The 16,106-nt window shown below is 38.3% G+C and overlaps 1 protein-coding gene across 15 annotated transcripts in view; it reads right to left on the reverse strand.

Moving 5' to 3' along the window:
• The window catches only part of maptb (microtubule-associated protein tau b), a 60,075-nt gene extending 44,193 nt beyond the window's left edge, over nt 1-15,882 (reverse strand). For 3 of the 15 annotated variants that reach the window (XM_059002752.1, XM_059002742.1, XM_059002743.1), the window contains exon 1: nt 6,669-6,885. The gene's annotated coding sequence lies outside the window, so the exon portion shown is untranslated. Of the gene's footprint in view, nt 1-6,668; nt 7,141-15,796 lie in introns of those variants that run through there. The other 12 variants (XM_059002748.1, XM_059002749.1, XM_059002751.1 and 9 more) reach the window with 10 other exon arrangements.
• Between the last annotated feature and the right edge of the window lie 224 nt (nt 15,883-16,106).

The raw sequence follows: 16,106 nt of genomic DNA on the forward strand, positions 1-16,106 counted from the left end.
AAATGATCCAAAGGGTGCTGGAACAGGAAAATGCAATAACCCAGGTCCTAGCTGCAGATAAAAAAAAGAAAACAGGCACCTAGTTCCTACGTGGCAGGACATTGTTGTCCTGGATTAAGTGAACAAGTCTCTGGGCCCATTGCTGGATTTCATTGATGTTCTTTCAGGTGAAAACTATGTGACTGTCTCTTACCTGAATCCTGTCTTACATCTTCTCAACAACAGTGTTTTGCCTTGAAAGAAGACAATACAGAACTCACAAAGTCCATTAAAATTAAGATTCTGACTTATCTCAATGATAAGTACTCCGACACCCAAGATCTTCTGGACATTGCATTTGTATTTATTTTTGTGCATCTCTTGTTTCAAGCAGCCCTTACGCTGTCAGCTTGTGCCATTCTTTTGTTTCTGGTGTCCTATTTTCTATTAAACTTTCATGTTGTTCTGTGGCGCAACACAAAATAAAGATTTGTTAATTTAGTGCCTATCTTTTCTGTCACCTTTAAAGTTCTTCTGCCTTTTCAGGGCATGTAAGTACAATTAAAAGTAAACCTTGATACAAATGTTTAAAATATCGTGATATATATCGTTGTCACCTGTAAGGTCGAAAATACTGTGATATTATTTTTAATGCATATCGCCAACCCCTACTCCCACATTCTTTGTTTAGATAAGCACATATAGAATTAATGTATTTGAAATTATGAAATTAGTCATGACACTGAAAAGGTTTTAAAATGAAACAATCGGTAGCTAATCACATGTTTATGAATTCCATTGGTATAGTAGTGAAGAGGTGGGAAGTGGTTAGAATTTTGCAATGCTGGCATTTTGTGAGCTAGAAGACATTCTCCACAGACTTAGAAGTAGCACAGCTACAGTAAATGTTCTAATTGGGTAAAATACATTTAATTCAGCCCTGAGGAAAAACAGCACAAGACAGTATTCTCTGTTCGTGTTCAGGGAAACAGGGATATGACAGTAGCTGCACATATTTTCTTTCTCTCGATGTCGGTAGAGGGCAAAATCATACACTACATATGTATTATGTGATCTACAGTGTCTGCAAAATCAATTCAAAGCGAGAAAGTAATGATTCCTTATCTCATTGTTATTGTTTTCCCAGGAGAAACAAAGAACTTCACTCGATACAGGTCACTTGAGGTGGTTTCTAACTTGCACTTCATTTCTGAAATTTCCACTAAAAATTGGTGGAATTATTTTTCAGCTTGTGGAACTGGGATCATGTTATAACTAAACATTCACTTCCAAGGACTTGGCTTGACTATAATTTAGCCAACATATTGCACTGTACAGTACAGTAGGTTCTAAAGCTGACCAGCATGTCAACATGCCTGAATGCCTGAATTGAAATTAACAGCCATCTGTCTACTTGCTTTCTGCAGTACAGTAATATGCGTGTTGCGCTACTGAACTGCAATTCCAATGTGCACTAGGCATTTAAGACCTTAGGGTGTGCTTGAGTGAAGATTAAGTCTCCACAGGCTTTGGTACAGTATTTCGGATGTCGTTTTTCCAAGTGACTTCTCCCTCTGAAGGACTATATTAAAAACCAAACAATGTTTTATATACAGTACTACAGGTATGAAATAGCTTTTTTAAAGAAATGGCAGGATTCCCATATTAACAGTCTGCCTTTTACAATACACTGTTTCTAACCATAGAAAGTCAATTCAGTATACAGTAATACTGTACAAACACCCGCTTAAAGTTTGTTTTACAAACCATGTTAACCGCCCTGGGCTAAATTGTTATGCTTGGGCTGAACTGTGCTTTGTCTGACTTCTACGTATAAATTGATCTTCAATGACAAAGCACATGGTAATGCAATAGTTCCGTTCTGTAAGGTGCAATGGTAGCACAAGGGCAGCTACAACTGGCCCCAACAGTATTCTATAACCACAGAATTCAGTGCATGATAGAGTATCTTTGGCAGCTTAGTAACAAAAGAGACTTTACTTCTGCCTGACCTTGCAAAGCTCCCTCTGTAAAAGAATGCTGATGCAGTTCCAGCCCTGCTGCACTACATCATGCTGAAAACAATACATGACCACAGGGAGGACAAAACACATCCAAACCCCTGCCAGACTACAACGAATACTGTGAAGGGTAAACAAGCTATCCTGGCAGGAGCACCCCAAATCCAATTAAGTGTGGATAATTACCATCCAATATCTGCCAAGCTAGACCTAGGGCATAAGAGCTTTAAACTGACATTGAAACGTCCTAAAAATGTCTTTGCTGAACAACAACTACTTCATCATAACCCCAATTATAAATCAGAAATCAACCAATCACAGTGATGAATTTGCCAAAATCCCAGTACATCTTATCCTGGGTACAGATGAAATCTCGTACAAAGAACACCACACCTAATTCCCTGTTTACACTCACTGACTCACTGTGTGACCCTGAGCAAGTCACTTAACCTCCTTGTGCTCCATCTTTCGGGTGAGACGTTGTTGTAAGTGATTCTGCAGCTGATGCATAGTTCACACACCCTAGTCTCTGTAAGTCACCTTGGAGAAAGGCGTCTGCTAAATAAACAACAAATAATAAGAAGTGAATACGTCACACAGTATGTAGGGTGTCTTACTGTATAAGAGATGTCATTTCTCAGTTTTAACAGCCAGAACCTCTCAACTAAACTGCGCGAGATGACCTCTGTTCTACAATGAGAGACACTCTGCACACGAATTATTAACTAGTAGTATAGGCCTAATAGTTTTCTACAATGTGTAGCGTACAGTATGAAACTCTTTCGGGGTAGCAGAGCATTAGTGATACCTGGCAACTGGCTCAGTTCCGTGAAAAAAAGGTGAAAATTATTAACAAATCCCTCACATTTCTCTAATACTGTAAAGTGCAAAGATGTGGAGGCTAATTGGTGTTAATTGGGTTAATTTGTTCAGTTGAAGGTGAGGGATATTTAAATTCCCTCTCCTTTACTCACTCCATTGATGTAAAAGTATGTGGATCTATATCCACACGAGTAAATAATGTTCAATCAACACATGTTGAAAGCACATGGCTGCCATTCATTTCATTTACATGTTCAAATGGTGATGATCACGCAACATTTTGTAGCATGAATAGGCTAGAAATATCACTGCAGTTTAAATTATTCAAACATGGTCCATCCTTGCACATTCATTGGTACTGGTCACAAAAGGACTTTGTTTCACCCTAAACAATGATCTACATTAAAATGTACCACAGCTGTAAAACAAAAATAAGCTTATGTTATTTTAATTCAATTAGCTTAAAAGAAGCTGGAATTCCAGTAATGGAATTGAAGTGTGAGTCTAAAATGGCAGATGCATCAATTGCCGGATGTCTCAGCTAGATTCTCAGAAGATAAAAAGGTCTACTTTGCAATTCCAGACCTTTAGTGCTGCTCATCAGAATTCTATCTTGGCAGCAGAACTGCTGGGCCGAGGGAAAAAAAAAACGAACAATGGGAATGAATTAACGAGAGGAATACAAAGAGGGAGAGCCAGACACTGCCCGGCCTTGTTTCAGATTATTAACACAGCAGAATGTATCATCAAATAGGCCTCCATCTCAGAGACTGCTTTGGAAATGTCATGTTTCTGGAGAGTCATGATCACAGAGAACATTCAGATGGAGAGACCCTTGTAATAAGACAGAAGAGTAGTTTGGATTGCTGTGAGCCACCCTACTCATCATTCCAAATATTGGTATGCACTCTCAAATTCTATTACAGTACAATCAAAGAGACAAGGGGGTGGAAGTACTAAGATGGACCAGTCGCAGCGCAAACATACCGCAATTTGCATTTCCGTTACGACAATTCGCAAAGTGCACATTTTGTCATATGTACTAATAAAAAATATGTTAATGAAGACAGCCACAATATACTAATTTAAATATTATTTATGTCATGTTAGCGAGATCTCTAGCAAGAGTTGTGCGACATTTTTTCAAATACAATAGCGGGAGTTGAGTTGCGGTTTGCTGCAGCAGAGGGTGCCCGAAGGATAACGTCTATACATGCAAGGGTGCAAGAATCAAAATGACATTGTTTTTAGTGTACAATGCAAATAAAAGATTATTTTAAATTGAAACTAAATGATTTTATGTTTTTTTATTTTATTGTTATTATCTGCTTGGTAGCCTATACAATTAACACACAATAATCATGGTCCTACACTGATGCTGAGAATGAGCTGGAGGGGTTAGTGGCACATATGTGCAGTCTATTGCTCCCAAAACCAGAAATGTCATGGGAATTTGTTTTCAAGGCTTGTAAGTACACCCTGACTTTAATGAAAATTAGGTGCTTGGGTGGTTGTCTCAAAAATACGTTGAGCACAACTGGCAACACACAAGAAAAAAGCGGACTGGGAAATGCCAGCAATAATTGCGACTGTTTAAAACGTGCTTTCAAAAGTTCTTAACAAATTGATGCAATTCTAAGTGTCGCAATTGCCTGCAGCTTTAGTACATCTCATTACAATATTTTTGATCCCTCATTTGCACTATCTCCACCCTGTTTTTGTGAATTTCTCCAGGGACGCCCAGAATTACATATTCATTTAAGGCTAAAGTGCAATTAAGAACTGCGGCTGCAAAGCATTCATTAAAATGATGCGAACAGCGCTGCGTTTGTTTAGTACATTTCACGCTACACTTCCGACTGGTTTGCATGTAGTTTGCAACGATTGCGACAGACGCAACACTTTAGTACATCGACCCCATGGTGTCTTCAATTCATAAATCTGAAACATTATCTTCATACCAGCAAACAGACAACCAAACCAACAAAAACCTTGCCTAAAACCCAGCAAACAAGTAACGTTTAAGTGTGTGCCAATTTGCAGCGTAGTATCAGGCCTTAACCATTTACAAAAAACTGACAGATGTCTGCCATTATTTTGTAATCTTCCAATTAATAGCCCTCACCTAGTTAAATGTGCCTGCAGCTTTGTTTGTCTATTGTTAATGTCTATGAAAGCGACATCATGTTAAGACAAACTAAGTAAAAATAAAAATCTTCAGTATTTTCCTAGCTCATTAATACTGAAGGAAGATGCAGTATATTTACCATCTTAGTTAACCTTTAATGGCTTAAGAATTGGCAGACTTATCTTTTAGCCCTGATATAGATATAAAACAAGACAGGAGGTCCTGAACTACCAGGGGGAAATGCAAGGACCAGCATAAAAGGGCTTGGCACGATCTGAAACGCTCAGCGGCTGCACAGGGCTTTTAAGAGCACTGGAATAAAAGAATACACAACTGACTCTAACTGCTGCTGAGTAAAAGCTGCATTTTAAACAGGCTTTGTGTGATACAGACTAGGATTTGGTGCAGTACTGTATTTGGGTAAATTTACTATGCCACAGCTGTAGCATTGTGGTTTTAACAAAATCATCCAACCAAAAAGGAAGCAGAGTACTGCAATAGGGTTTAAGGAGACGTTACTCTATCTTGTGGGAAAATATCATACTGATGGAATGAATATTGGGAGTAATAGCTAATGAATCTCCATACATCTGCCAGTGTTTACTGCAGATGATGTAACCACCCATGGGGCAAGATAGTAAATGGTGAAGTACAGTACAGGGAGGGGGACATAAAGACATGCAGCTAAGAGCTTAGTATTTTATTTTACCTATAAAAAACAATACCAAGTACTGCTGTAGTGCCTTATATTTTAAAGCGTCTGTTACAGTTTGGGCTTTTTAAGTTGGTGTTTCTGCAATTGTATGTCTTTCTTAATAAGGGGAAGAAAGCTGTTTTTCCCCAGTCTTTTCCGTTTTGGGTATGCAGTAACTCAAACCATATAACCAAAATCAAGAGGTCATATGTTCATACAGTATCCTGACCATTAGGGAGTTTGAATATAGTGTTTTCTCGAGCAACCAATTTACTGTACATATGGAGCTGTCGAAAGAAAATCCTTGAAAATTGTATATATAAGTAAAAACACATTTTTAAATGTGTGCTTTAAATCCAGATTTTTTCTTTCCTTGTATAAGTGAAAAGGTACACTACAGTAGCTATGCAGCAGCATTTACTATCGTCCTAAATAAATAGTAATCTACATTTGGTATGAATGCTTTTAAGACAAACTGTCTCAATATATTGTGTGTGTGACAGAGAGAGAGAGACACACTGAAAGAAAATTCAATTTCAAGCTTAAAAATAATTTTACACTAGGCAGGGGTGTTATGCAAGATCAGTATCTGTCAGCGCTGTCTAACCCTGGGTTGTCCTCACCCTACACAAAAATAACAGACCTCTGCCAGACGATCTAGAATAGCACTTAGGCCTAATCGTTTTACGAACCATTCAAATATCAAACATGCTCTTCTCCAACAAAACTATACATATATATATATATATTAGATGCATTCTTGTCACACAAAACCCCCACATTTAGTGACCCAATGTAATTAGGTGTATTTTCTAAGAAATAATCTTTATTACTGTTACAGCCACCTCCCCATTTTGACCAGCGTTTAAGATTTGTATATCACTGGTTTGGTTTTATAAGGCCCCAAAAAAAGCTCACATTTTAACTGAAGCAGGACGTGATTTACCGCAATATGTAACACGCTGATAGTACCGTTCTTGTAAAACTGTTAAATTCTTTTAGAAAACCAAACATATATACTCACAGCAGTGTTGTAGCCAGTATGACACCCCACCATACAGAAGGTTCTGAAACTCCGACAGTACCGTACTGTGACTTTAAAATATCTCCCAACACCAAGAATCTGTTGAAGGTCTCACAGATTTCCTCTGCACAGATGTGACTGTAGGTCCGCTGTTGGAATGGTATTGTAGCACTCCAGAACTCGCCAGATCTTCTAGCCCTGTACTCGCTTTGCAATTTGAAGTCCCCGCTCTGGGACTCCTGCCTGCCAGCTATAATCACTCAATCTCCTGGTGTAGATCCAGCTGCCTCGCCCATCAACGGCACTACCGCATTTATGCTTTTCTTTACAGAGACAAACATGATCTTAATTTTGAAAAATAAGGTGATTGCTATTGTGGTAGATATACAAAACATATATTTGTACAAAGATGCATATTAAATATGAATACATCTGGCTCTAAAATATGTGAGTTTAGACATTCTACAGGAATTCTGTAAATAAGTTAGAAAACTTATTTTTACTAATACAGAAAATGATGATCACAGTTTATTACAGTTAAGGGTATAGCGCTAGACACACCAACTACTTGCCAAGATAAGGTTTTAAATATGGTTGATTTTAATTATTATTATTATTATTATTATTATTATTATTATTATTATTATTATTATTATTATTATTATTTTTTTTTTTATTTTTTTTTTTTTTTAACTTTTTTTAAGATATAGAAATAATCAATATATTTCTATAAGGTACATACACTGTGATTTCTATCTGTTATTGTTTTGTTAGAGGTAATAGTGCACGACAGTCTCTATTCAGAGTTCATGTTGCCTTATACAGGTACCCAATCCTAGGGCTTTATCTTCCTATACAGTACAGTATGTATCTTTGTAAGTTCTTATTAAGATGACAAAACGTTTTGTTGAACACACAAATATACTGACACAGATCCGTCGTCCCTGTACAGCATGCGTTTATACCATGAATTTAAACAATTTGCAGTAACATGCACTCACATAACTTCCTGCCCTTTTCATGGTTGACTGCTGTTGTTGGTTTGACCTAGTTTTCAGAGCCATGTGAGGAGGATTGCAGCATGACTTCATCATTACAGTCCTGACATTGATGGCTAGACCTACTGCAGATCACTACAGTTAGTACAATTCTAATGCAGACCTACTGCTGGTACGGTCTAATAGACTGAAAGGTATTTTGGTGAACTGGAATAGTTTATAAGCTTGGAACATTCTGTCTCAGTTCTATCTTTAACACAGTGGAAAATATGAGCACAGGATTGAAATGTTCAGTGCAATATAATAGTACACAACTCTTCCTACACACCAACTACAGCAGAGATTTAAAAGCACCATTCTTCTCAACATGAAAATGCAATTCTTGTTTTGTGTTGACAGGACTGTGGCAGTGTGCCCCACCCCTGTGTGTATTTTATGTTTTATGTTGTATGTGGTGTGTTTTATGTTGTCAGTTATATGTGGGTATAGTGGAGCACGGGATATAAATGGGTCTGTGTAGCACGAGTGATTTAAAATATATAGTTGTATTTAGGCACAGGGGTTGCAGAATAACTTCACGTGCAGATAAAATGTGTATTAATATGTGAGCACGGGATTGCACAGATTAGTTCACGTGCTGGGATTCAAATGAATAATTAATTAGTAATTGAATCTCAGCACAGCTGTATATATAGAGGCACGAAGCACTCACTTGGAGCTGTGTGTTCGTGAGTGGAGAACAGGTGAGGAGAGGAGATTAAAATAAGAATAATTAAAAATAACAATAACAAATGCTACTCTTGCTTAGTGTTTGTCCACCGTTTGTCTGTCTGTCTGTTTGTTTGGCCATTGTGCCCTTATTTTCAGTGTTTTGTTTTCTGTTTAACCCTTTTATTTGCAATAAACCGGTGCAAGCAAGCGCCTTCACCATTTCACCACTCTGTACTGTGTGTTTCTTCCGGGTCTGATGTCACCACTACAAGCCATCCTGTGACAAGGACATGCTAGAAATGTCATATGTAGTACCCACTTTTGCATACATTGTCTGTCTCTAATATTAAATGAAGTGACATCCTTGACACATATTCTGTAATATATAAGTGCTGCATCTCCCTGTTGCTCGTCAGTTTCCATGCCAATAGGTAAGACGACAAGTCTGACAGACGCCACTAGTTGCCGCTTGTATGGCAAAGGTTATCCATCCAGGTCTGTTTAAACTACTGAGGCACTGTACTTGTAGAACAGACAACACAGCAGATTTGCACACGATTCCAAATGGAATTCCTGTAGGCAACAATCACTGAGGAATGGACACACATTCAAACTTGCAGACCTGTCAAATCAGTGCCGTCGTGGCTGACCATATTTATTTGTTTATTTAGCAGACGCCTTTATCCAAAGCAGCTTACAGAGACTAGGGTGTGTGAACTATGCATCAGCTGGAGAGTCACTTACAACAACGTCTCACCCGAAAGACGGAGCACAAGGAGGTTAAGTGACTTTCTCAGGGTCACAGTAAGTCAGTGAGTGAGCCAGGATTTGAACCGGGGACCTCCTGGTCACAAGCCCTTTTCTTTAACCACTGGACCACACAGCCTCCTATAGTGACCCTACATCCTATGGAAAGTGTTTTTTTATCCTGTATATTGTATTCATACAGTTTAAGATACTTAATGTACTACAAATCTAAAGCATTTGCAGAACATAAAATACAAGTTCTAATGGTGCAGAATTTGGTTGAACATCGGTGATAAAGTTAAAACCCTCTGCACAACTTTACGTCACACAAAGTTATCAAGATATTGGAATAGTCTAGAGACAGTGCCTTGCAGAGAATACCAGGAAATCAGGCATGAGATGTGAACTGAGCCCCAGGACACTGTAACAGGAACCGCCAGTGACTGTATCACAGTCAGTGGTTCAACAGCATGAGCCATTCAACGCTAAGTAGCTTAGTATCGGAAACACTATTTTCCCCATTCATAATTGCTATATGCACACGTCAGGCTGAAACCCAATACAGTGGTCGAGCTGTTGTTATCTCTGAAAACAAAAACTTTAGAAAATGTGGTAGTTTCACGACAACACTACATGTGCACTGACCCTGGACTGCCCGTGGAGCTCATCCAGCATGAAATATTTACAGACTGTGCCCTTTCAGCCAAAGCCCAGCTGAGACTACTTAATTAATGTTAAAACAGCCATGAAATATTAATTGAAAAAAGTATTCATGGCAAATAATCAGCACTATTCTGTTTCACAGCCTGCCTATGGTAGGCGTTAGAAATACACTTGCCAAGAATAAAAGGGAATAGCTGACCTGTGCTACAGAGTACCACTTCACTGCAGAAAGTGTTTCATTCACAATATGAAATTATCACTGAATGTTTTAATTATACACACCTGATAAAATTGTAGCAGGCACTTTAAAGTTTTTTTGCTGTAGGTTCTACATACAGTAAGGTTTTTTGCTGTAGGTTCTACATACAGTAAGGTTTTTTTGCTGTAGGTTCCATATACAGTAAGGTTTTTTTGCTGTAGGTTCTATATACAGTAAGGTTTTTTGGGGGAAAAGGTTAAACATTATAAATGAGGGTTGGTGAGGGCTTTGGAACTGCTACAGTACACAAATGCACGCTATATGGGTAGCCAAAACAGCAGGTGTTTCATCACACCCTAACTGCTGGGTATTAACATATAAACATGACAAACCAGCACAATAATGTGACACTGCTGGTACTGCTAATCTTTCATTATAAGGTGTTGGGTTTACAAAAGCTCCAATAAGGCATGCACAATACAGTTTGACTCCTGGGAATCAGATTCTCGGTTTATCACAATTAAGAAAACTCTCTCTCTCTCTCTCTCTCTCTCTCTCTCTCTCTCTCTCTCTCTCTCTCTCTCTCTCTCTCTCTCTCTCTCTCTCTCTCTCTCTATTTGAAACCTGATTAAAAAAAATATATGAAAACTTCAAGCTCTACTTGTGTGTGTGTGTGTGTGTGTGTGTGTGTGTGTGTGTGTTCGCATTTACTTTTTCCAAAATACTTGTTTTATTTCTTATCAATATGGACCTCTGTTAATATGGGGCATAACACATTATTATTGTATTAATTTCCAATGTTCACTGCGCTGCTAGGAACTGTAACTGAACTATTCTAAATGGTATTAGTGTGTGTACGCATTACACCCGACTAAACATGAAACGGTACTTCAGTGTGGACGCTAAAGTTTGAGCTGAATTAATTAAAATGTTAGTACGGTTCTCGAGATCGGTTATGTAGTGTGGACAGGGCCTAAAATTATATCCTTAACCTGTCAAAACCCCAGCCCCTCACAGACAATTTCCGCCTGGGGGGCTGTGCCCTTAAATAAATCACAATATCTTCCAAAGTATTGACAGCACAGGCATGGTTCAGGGCTTGAATTCAAGGTAACCCCTTGGGCATCAAGACTAAAACCTCAGGTGTGATAAAAGTCTTACTCAGTACCACACTGGAAGGAGATATCCAGAAAAAATACATAAAAAAACAACAAACGCTTTTCATTTTTTTATGTTCTATAGTCATTTTTTCAACTTGTAGTATGAAAAGATCCAGATTCTGGCACCTCACATGCTATCCATTGCCACATGCATTTGCCTTTGAAAGGCTTTTTTTTTTCTTTCCCTTATCTCATTCAAGAGGTGGGCGTGTTTGTTTGCACATCGATTACTCTGTGATGGATTGGGCTACAAACAAAGTAAAGGTATGAATGGAAAGCTTGTGACCTCCCCTACAACGTGATCAGGGAGACTTTACCGTCATCAAGATTGTAAGACCAGAGCAGCAAAACGCAAGCTAGTCGATTGCTTTTGTTTTGAATGCAAGGGGGTACGAGACACGTTGCGAATGGGATATCTCAGCGGTGAAATGACGGATTCGAAAAATTCCTTCGCTGTTTGACGGTAGGAAAACAACGATTTTGATATCGAGTCAGCTTTTTTTCTCTTTTGCTTTTGTAATAATATTAAAAATGAGTTATGAAATATAATATTTACGTGCAGTTCCGTGTTCCGCCCGCGGGACTAGAGGGCGTAAGACTGAGGTTAATATTGGTGGCAAAGCCAAATATGAGGCTTGTTGCTGCCACCTACAGGACTGGAGTGTACCTTAATCAATGCTGTTATAGTGCAGAACAGTTTTTTTTTGTTGTTTGTTTTTAAACAACTATTTTGCGGTCATTGCTGCAGTGTAATAGATTACCATGAGTATGCATGTCTGTGTCCCTTTCCATTCTGTGCGTCCCGTGAACGCAAGACACAATATTTTTCTGTCCAATGGATTTATTTTGCGTTAACGCGACCTCTGTGTATATATATATATATATATGAGCTAATGAATTTGATTTTAGATAGTGTGTGTGTGTGTATATGTGTGTGTATATAGATATATATATGTGTGTGTATGTGTATATATATATACATATATACACACATACATATATATATATACTGTGAGACAGCAGGGAGGGGGTTAATTCCTCCCTCTAAAAAAACATGTGCGGAAGGCACACTTTTGTCTTTTGTTAATTGTTCTATTGATTGATTATTACCTGCACCTGGCTATTATTGAAAATTAGAGCCAGGTGCAGGGTTTAAAAAGAGAGCAGTCAGTCTGCTCTGGGTGGCTGCTGAAGAGGGCAGAGGCCCGACTGTGCTGGTGTGGGTACAGCTGTAATTTGTAAAAGGTAGAGTGAAGCCTTTTTGTGTGTGTGCTGTTTTGTTTGTTTATTTTTGTACAGGTAAACAGCTTAGCTGTCCTGTTTTAGTTTAGGTTCCTGTTTTGTTTTAGTTAGTGCTCAAAGAGAGCTAGGTGTTTGTTTTGTTTATTTTGGTTTTGTGTTTTCATTAAAAATTGCGCAACCGCGCTTCAAAAATCCATTTCTGTGTTGGGTCAGTGTTTTTAAAGGGGCAACAAACGGTGGTGAGTGTGATTCTTTCACAATACACACACACACACACTATCAATTTCATTAGCTCATCAGACCTCTCTCGAAAGAAATTCTGATAAACAAAACTGGAACCAAGCTAAATCAATTCCTTTTATTATTACTCATAGCCAGACAAACAGCCATCATTAGAAATAAGCAGGCTTTAAACTGGAATCATTCTATGCAGACGCAAGCCTTTTCAGGGAATGGCTTGGCTGAATGATCTCATTAAAACGACTGGCACGTCTGAGTGCGTCCCTAATTATTCTGTTTAATTAACCTAATATACTTAAACGTATACGTTTACAGAAAGGGCTCTTTCACATACAGTTAGTTTCCAAATCAACTAACTTTAGAGGGGCGCTGATGAGCTTTGCATTTGAAACCGGAGAAATACAGCCCACTTGTCGTGGATCTACAGCAGTGGCACAGAAGTTAGGAGCAAAGTGTGCCGTAGGGTGAGGAGCCACCGTGGGCAGCTCGCTGATGCAACATGACGAGTCTGCAAGGTGTTTCAACTGTACTGGAGGGATACATGACCAGTCCTCAACAACCAGGCCTTACTCCTCCGTCAGAAGACGTGGGTGTGCAAATCTCCAGATTGGCCCGATGATCAATTAGTACATTTGAGATGCACTGTTTACCGAGCTCCTACTGTCAGATCTACTATCTTGTTTTATATAAAACAAAATACATGACAGGGAAGGGACAGCATTAGTTGTATGCCTCCTCTACAAAAGATGGAAGCTGTCTACATTAACAATATATAAACTATCGTTACATACGCCTAATTCAAAGGTATCACCTTTACAGGTGTTACCTGTGAAAATCATTAATTAAGATATGAAAACACTATTTGGACTTTTAATTCTCAATTTTTTAGTTTTGCTTCCTGAGCTGAATAATGAATATATAACTTTCCACTTCTGCAAGTCAGAAACGTATACACTTACGTGTAAAAGAGGGGAGAAAGCGCGTGCATATCTAAATAATTCAAGAATGTTAACAGACATCATCAAATTGCTGTATTGCACGGTGTACTACTGAACATGGTAGTAGGCGACTGTACATGTAACTGGAGGTTTTACTTCTTCCCCTTGTAATACAGGCTTGCAATTTTATAGGGTTGACAATTCAAAGGATGCCTCACTCTAGTTGCTGTGCAAATGTATCAGGCTTGAACAAAAATGCACAGCAAATGATATTGTTCTTAAAAAACAGCAATGGATTCATCTTAATAATAAACAACGCTTATGCATAAACTGCATCAAATCCTTCACACAACAGGTAGCAACAAAGCAGCTTGCATTTCTTTGTTTAGTCATCTCTCTCTAGACACACTGCAGGGCTGCAATGCCCAGCCTGCTGCACATAGAGAAACTGTACAGATATGTGCTCCCACCAAGAAATCTCTTTCAATTCCTTAAATGTAACTAAATAATGTATAATAGTATTATTTTTCCCCATATGCACATTTGTGCCCTTCTCAATTACAACCCTTTTCTGCCAGCCAGTAGTTTAGACTACATGTCCCTTTCATTCACCCTTGAAAAAAAGAGGTGTGTCCCTCGCCAAGAAATATCCACATTCGAATGAATTTGAAATAAATTAGTAACAACACTTATAGGAATTGTCTAGAAAGTGCTACGTCGTTTTAAAAAAAAGCAATCCCTTGATTATATCACAAATCATCTAGAAAAGGAAGCATTTGTATCATGGGTGGGTTTCAAGCGATGCAGAATTCGGCCTTACGATTTAGTTTATGGGAAAAAAAAACATGTATTTTTGCAGAGAAAACAATGTGCAAATAGAATATTCGGTTAGGCAATGCAGTCTTTGTTTCAAAATGTTCCATTGGCGCGACAAACGAGAAAGCGATTACAAGGGTATGTGTTCTGCACAAACGTGAAAGCTATGGCGTGCTGCCATGATGCTGCGAAAAAAGAAAGGCAATGTAATATGGCTGTTCACACGTCGAGACACACAAATAACTGCAAGAGCCTGGAACAAAAAAAAATATCACCGAAAACAATTAGGGTACAAATGATTCTATTACAACGTTGAATTGTTTTTACAACCGCATAAAAATGCATTGCATAATGTGTTACTCGAACAATTGATTCTGCAGAATATGACATCTCTTAAAGACAAATCTTAAGAAAAAAAAAAACGCACGAAGGCACGCAGCGCAGCTGCAGAAAAACATGCATCAGCACCATCCATCACGGAAAGCAAAAATACCATCCGAACAAAAAGGTCGGCACAATACAAAAGCGGCAGAATGCATGGCGGATGTGTGTTTGCCTTTCGTGCACAGGAATTGCGACACTGTTATCACTCAACCATTCGCAGAAAGGTCTAGAATAATAGCAAAAATGAGCTCCACACTATCTCAGCAAAGCGAAAGGTTTCGCTTTCTTTCTTCGGTCCCGCCTATGCGTTCAACTTACCAATGTTTCTCATTCAAATACCTGTATGTACCGTTTGAATATGTAAACCTATAAACCACCACTACGCGCTAAAATAAGAATACGCTTTGCTTCTAGAATAATATATTAAAACGGTCTCATATGGTACAAGAGATGATGGTACATGTAGACAGGAAATACATATATATTTTTTATTTTTTTAATAAAGCGTATACATTAATACTGTAATGCTCCGTAACATTATTAGCAAAAAGTGCATGCACACACTCAAAAATCATAAATAAAACATGGTTTAATTCAAGCATAAATACGTTAGTTAGTGTTCTGGCTATACATTACTATTCGTAACGGGTTTAATTCTGCGATGCAAAAAAAAAACAGGCTGAACCTCAAACAGAAGCAAATAGCACAGTTGGCGGTTTATAAAATCGTTTAAACACATAAATAATGTATTTATTCCTTGTAGAGGGGAGAGATGCGATATTTTCGTTCTGGTGACAGTAGCTCTGTCAATGCAGACAGGCCCAGCCTCTCCCACTCAGCGGAAGAAAATATCATCATGTCAACCCGACGAGAAACCCAAACGCCGATTTCAAATCCTGTCAAAACGCCTGCGAAAAACAACACAAAAAAACCTGGCAATGACTTGAATGCAAGCACCTGTCTGTTTGGTGCATGCTAATTAAGTTCAGTTTGGGTTTTAATGTCTCAAATGAGAAGTATTCTTGCTTACCTGTGTGTAGCAGACAGTGTTATTGTCTCTCCGGCTGCAGTCGGTCACTGTGAGTAGTCAACTGATTACTGCAATTCTATTAGAAGGAGGGGAGGGGGCGCTATAGCAAAGTCTGACATAGTAGTATTTAATACAAAGGGAAACTATTAAATAAATGAATACATTTTCACAGTAATTTTACAGTATTTGTCACACTTTACTATGTTTTACTGTATTATTTTCCAGAGATTTGTGTGTCCTCTGCACTGCACATCCACAAGTTTTAAAAAAGATATATATTATTTTTTTAGTAAAAGTGAATTTATACCAG

Source organism: Acipenser ruthenus, chromosome 28 (assembly GCF_902713425.1).
Source record: "Acipenser ruthenus chromosome 28, fAciRut3.2 maternal haplotype, whole genome shotgun sequence".
NCBI lineage: Eukaryota > Metazoa > Chordata > Actinopteri > Acipenseriformes > Acipenseridae > Acipenser > Acipenser ruthenus.